The following is a 5,792-nucleotide window of genomic DNA, read 5'->3' as shown; positions in this document are numbered from 1 at the left end:
GAGATTTGTGGGGGCTATAACTGCCAATAAAGCATTGATAATTAACTGTGATTTTACTCTTGCACTTGTAAAAGAGAACGAGCATATTTTTTTACTTTGAAAGGAATTTCACTTTCCAAATGACCTTGGCTAGCAGGTATACGCCATGCTACAAGTATTGTTACCTGCTTTGGTTGGGCATCCCCTGCTTTCTGTCATTCGTGCTTAAAATCAGGAAGACACAGTAGGGATTCTACCGATGTGGCAAGGGAAATCTAACTGTTCATGCCTACTCTGGAGAACTTTCGAACATCCCATGAGGTCTTATGATTAGGTCTGAGTTGGAATGTCTACTTCGGTCTTCAGGATCTTTAATTACTGATTTATTTCTTTTCTGAAGCACTATGTTTAGGTACTAAGTCTTTATCAACTTATTCCTAGGGAAGGCTCTGTGTCTCTAATGTAGCTGAGTGACCCTCCCGCTCTTGGTGTCTCTAACCTGGGCACTCTGTGCTCACCCCGACATTCTCCTGGGGAGGTCAGAGTTCTGTCTGAGATCACTGTGGCAAGGGCAGAAGCACTTTAAAAGCCCTACTTTGTGGGAACAACTTCTTCACTGGAAGAATTATGAATAAGATCATTGACTAGACTTTGTCTCTCACCCAAGGTATTGCTGTTTGAATATTTCATGTTCAGTATCATCTTGAGTACACAAACACCCAAGGCCTTGAGGAAATGCTGACATACAGTACTGGTGCAGTGGGGAGCGGAGGGGGGGCAGCCAAGTTATTTACCCAGCTCACTGGGGCCCCTCAGAGTGTGGCTGCCATTCTGTAGCAGATCTGTGCATGAAAGTGTATCACCTTATTGTGGATCCAAAATTAAATCCTTCAAACGTTTGGCTCTCAGAGTATCTGTGGGAGAAGGACCAGAGCCAGGAGTAAGGAGTCTTATAATCTGCAAGCTTCTTTGTCCTTTCGGAGGCTCTTGGACAGCCCAGATACCTGTTGATGTGGTAATACTTGGCCAATTCCTAGAGCCAGGATCAGATAGGATATCATTATACCAGCAGCTGTCAGTCAACAAACCTTTCTTATGGGTGAGGTGCATCGAAGATCACGACAACACTAGAAATGACTATTAAGCGTTTCCACAGCAAAAGGGGGCATCCGTCACCCATGTTGCTGGCCTTTTGGTAAGAAACAGGGCATATGGAGAAGCAGTGCTGGCCAAAGCAAGAACTGTAGACTGATGAGCGACAGCTGATCCTGGCAGAGTTCTGCTTTACCTCGAGGGGAGAGCCAAGCTCCAGCTCTTGGAAGAACTGCTCTCTCCACTTGCAAGCAGAGGCAGGGCACACAGGAGAGGCCCCGGGAGGCTGGGAATGTGCTCAGGCAAACGTGAAACTCAAGCTTTGAAAGCTAAGCCCCAAATCCAAATATGCTGTTACGCAAAGTGTTCGCAGATTGGCTGGCGTTTGATTATCGTATGAGGTTACTTGCTGGCATGTGCTGAATAATTCCCTGGCATGCCCGTGGCTCGTCAGTGGCATTCCTTCCTGAGTCACCACTGGACCAACAGCCTGGCTCAGGGAGCAGGGCCCAGAGCTGTCCAAGAGGCTATCTTTTCAATGAAACTTAAAGCCCACGGTCCTGATTTGCTGACGTGACCTTGCCTGCTTTTCCATCTTCAAGGATGAGCTGGTAGGCTCTTCCCATGAGTGTTTGACAGGCTTGAAGAAACATTTTGGGGGTTGCACATAACTGTTGAAGTGAGGAGTATTTGTCTGTCATCAGCTGGATGAGAAAAGTTAAAATCCTGGCCAGGACTTCGGAGGCCCAGGAAGATGGCATCTCTCACGGGAGCAACATTAGGCCAATTACAACGCTCAGCATTTTCCTAACACTGTAGGTTCAGACTCTTTGCGATCCGTTTGTTTCTTTAGCTGAGTTTCTTAAACACACACCACCCCTTGTGGAGCTCTCTGGGCCTCCACCCAAAAGCTAAAGGATACAAAGAGGAAGAAGAAAAGAGAGCAGCCGGCTCTACCCAAAGAGAGAAACAAAGCCAAGCATTTCAGCGTTTCATTATTCTCCAAAAGCCTGTCAATACTTACAATGGGGGAAAACTGAGAACAGCCAAAATGTGCAGCAATGCAAAGTTGGCCACATACAATATGGAAAAAGAAGCAGTCATTAAAATTGTGCGGTAGATTCTAGAAGAAACTTTAATGACATGGAAACATACACACAATGTATTTGTTAAATGGAGCTAATTATAAGACAGCTTCAGCTATTATGGACAAATGTGATTCTGTTTTGTAAATATGTATGTATATTTCTATGCTTTACACATATAAAGAAAAAAACCTGAAAGGTTGTAAATTAAAATATCAATAGCAATATTTCTATGTTGGGGGAGTTATAAGTGATTTTCCTTTATTTTTTCTCTCCAAACTTCTACAGTAAACCTGTCTTAGGAGCACCTGGATGGCTCAGTTGGTTGAGATTCTGATTCTTGCTTTCGGCTCAGGTCATGATCCCAGGGTCTGGGGATGGAGTCCCGTATTGGGCTCCATGCTAGGCATGTTTAAGATTGTCTCTCTCCCTCTCTCTCTCTCTCTCTGCCCTTCCCCTGCTCCCTCTCTCTCTACAATAAATTTAAAAAAGCATATTTCAGTTTTATTTATATCTTATCATTATTTTTTTGATTATCAAAAAAAACATACTTATAAGTTTCAAACAATACAGAAATGTGTAAAATGTAAAATTTCTCTTAATCCTGCCTGAGATAATCCTTGCATATACACATCTATATTTTTTTAATTGTTCTTGAATATTTATTCAGCATAATTATTTCTAGTTCTTCAGTTTCCCTTTTTTCACTTAAAATAGCTGGGACATCTTTAGCTTGTTCGTTCGTTCCTTCTTTCTTTATTTCTCTCTCTCTCTCTCTCTCTCTCTTTTAGTCTGTCATCTGGGGCCCTGGAATGCCAGAGGGAATGGGAGCTACAGTCACAAGCCCCCCAGAGTGGGGTCTCTGCCCCCCTGCTGCAGACAGGCAGAGGGATGTCTGGGCACTGGTTATCAGAGCTGAAAGGGATGTTGAAAGGGACTTAGTTTACTGCACCCACTGAGTGACGAGAAACGAAGGCCCAGAGCCCACACTCTAAGTCTTTCAATTCAATGTCGATTATTGTTTTTACTACACCACACTGCCAAGTAGAGAATAGATATTATTCAGTACTTTTCAAAGAGCCCTCTTCTTGCTAACCTTTGGCTGCAGCCTTAGTGTGCCCTGAGGAGCCTGGGGAGGTGATCTCTCTCATTTTACAGATGGTAACACTTGTGAACACTTGCTGGGCACTGTGTGCCTGGTTCTAAGCAAACCTATCTCATGCAGTTCTCGCAGGATTTTTCTGAGGTTGGTCCTACTATTACAGCCATTTTATAGATGAAAATATGAAGACCCAGCAAGACTGAGTCACTTGTCAAGGGTGCCACAGCTAAGGTTCGGTGGAGCCAAGGCTTGAACCTATGTCTCTCCCTAGACTCCCTACTTTCAAACATTATACTGTGTCTCTCAGGCTTAGCACGTAAAGTCTTCACATAAGACAAATTTGAAGTACTCTTTCCCTTTCCCCTTGGCTGTTTCTCAGTCCTTCTTAAACAAAGTAACACAGGAATGACATTAGCCAATGCAATTTTGGTGTCAGGCAGGGTTCAGGGGCCCCACTCAGTGTTCGGGATTCTATGCCAAGCACCGGGGTAAAAACAAAACAAAACAAAACACCCTGTCCAACCACAGCCATTCTCGCAGTTGGCAAAGAGGTCGCCTGGCACTCTTCCTCTAGGGATTCTGCATGTCCCCTGGAAGGCGGTAGACTGCCTGCTCCCCGGGTACTTTTGTTTCTTATGTAATTGTGCACTCGTTTCAACTCAGCCTACACGTTTGCACTTGCAGGTAAAGCTGATCTTTCTTTCAGTCAGACACACAATACACACTGAGTCATGTGTAGAAGGCCTGTACAATGTTTGTATTGTGAACAGAGCCCCAAGGGCCTCGTCTTACAATCCTCACATGTGCGTCATCCCCACACAGAGGGGTCTGCCTGTGGCCATCTGCACGGAGCCTCAGGAGGCCTAGGGCGAGCGGCGACCTGTCACCTTGCACACCCATCGCTGGTCTTCCAGGAGCTGGTGGTCCCAGACTTTCTCGGGCATTTATACCACAGCCTTCTTTACAATTTGTTCACCTTCTTCTCTTTCTGTCCACTTTTATTGTCCCCTTTCCTCTGTCCCCATGGTCCTGTTAAAACTCTCTTGCCTTGTCTATTTTCTGAGTTGCTTCCTCTTCTTGTGCCCTGGAAAACGACATTAGCCAGCTATTGTTCCGTAAAGCACAGAGGCTGTCCCCTTTCTCTTTCTTGCATGCTCTCCAGAGCCTCTTCTGTGCTCCTGCCCCAATGTGTCAGTTCACCTCTATTCTCTGTCATCAGCCTCTCTCTGTGGCTGGTATATCCATTCTCGACAAGCAGGCTGGGGGCGCCCTCCTGAACATGGAGACTCCATGTGTTGAAACGATTTAGTGCGTGGGCCCAGGGCCCTGGCTGCTTGGGCAAACTCCAGGAACCCATCTAGCATCTCTACATCTCCTGGACTCTGCAAGTCAAATGGGATAATGAAAGTCTCTACTTCTTAGAATTATTACAAGCCTCACGTTAAGTTGCCCAAACTCCAGGGTTTGGCTTCCAGACTGATATGCCTTACTGGTTGAGTGATCTTGGCCAAGACACTCTGCCTCACTGTCCTTGCTTCTAACATGAGAGTGCTAATAATAGGACCTACCCTGTTGGTATATTGGGAAGGTTAGTTAATAAACAAAAAAATGCCTTGGATAGTGCTGGGAACACAGGAGCCTTCCCCAAAGTTGTCTATCCTGATGCTTAGTCATGGATGTGCAATGCCTAGGATGGCTGTCTAGAATAGCTGGAGACCCTCAAGAAGTGGTAGTTACCCATTTTCTAGAAATTTTCATTCCTCTTGCTCTCTGTTCTTTGGCTGCCCATCTCCTGGGAAACCTGATCATGACCATTCTGCTCGGACTCTGCTTTCATAAGGGCTTTTCTCTGCCTTGTGCACCAAATGAAAACCAAGCTTTGGAGAAACCCAACCAGTAAACATACAATTGAAGAACTGAAAGAAGGGAATAATACAGCAGATTTTCTCTTAAAGTCTACTTTGCTTCTCTGTCATTTTAATCAGTGGAACTTGTCCTCTTCCTCAATAGTTTCATAAAACACCCCTTGCAAATCACATCATCCTTCATTTTTCTCCTTAAATAAGAAAATGTACATAAAGAGCTTAGAGCAGAGTTTGGGACTCCATAAAATTGTAACTTATTTGTTTTATCTTTGTAAGTTTAATCTACCCCCATTATAGAATATTCAGAAGAGAAAGGAAAGAAGGAAGAATTTTCCTAAGGTAACCACCGATGGTCATTTTGTACTCTCAAATTTAAGTGCACTAGGAGAACTCACATTTGAAAGGAACTCTACTGAGATGCCTGGTTGGCTCAGTCGGTTGAGCATCTAACCCTTGATTTCCACTCAGGTCCTGATCCCAGGATCCTGGGATTGAGCCCTGCATCAGGCTCTATATGGAGGCTGCTTAAGAGTCTCTTGCTCTCCCCAGCTCATAAGCTCTCTCTCTAAAGAAAATAATAATAATAAAATAAATAAATAAAGTAATTATACTGAGAATAATTTCAGAAAGTGAAGTTTCTTTCTGATATGAATTAGACCCTTCAAGATT

The 5,792-nt window shown here is 44.3% G+C and overlaps 1 long non-coding RNA gene across 1 annotated transcript; it reads right to left on the bottom strand.

Annotated features, from left to right (window-relative positions):
- Positions 1-3,994: 3,994 nt before the first annotated feature.
- LOC115294416 lies at positions 3,995-5,592 on the bottom strand. Its single transcript, XR_003909878.1, has 2 exons — positions 5,519-5,592; positions 3,995-4,640 (listed from the first exon to the last, which is right to left on the bottom strand). It is a non-coding gene; the product is annotated as an uncharacterized LOC115294416 (long non-coding RNA).
- Positions 5,593-5,792: the final 200 nt, after the last annotated feature.

This window comes from Suricata suricatta, chromosome 6 (assembly GCF_006229205.1).
Source record: "Suricata suricatta isolate VVHF042 chromosome 6, meerkat_22Aug2017_6uvM2_HiC, whole genome shotgun sequence".
NCBI classification, from domain to species: Eukaryota; Metazoa; Chordata; class Mammalia; order Carnivora; family Herpestidae; genus Suricata; species Suricata suricatta.
The sequence above is the reverse complement of the archived record's forward strand: the minus strand, read 5'-3'. Positions and strand labels throughout refer to the sequence as shown.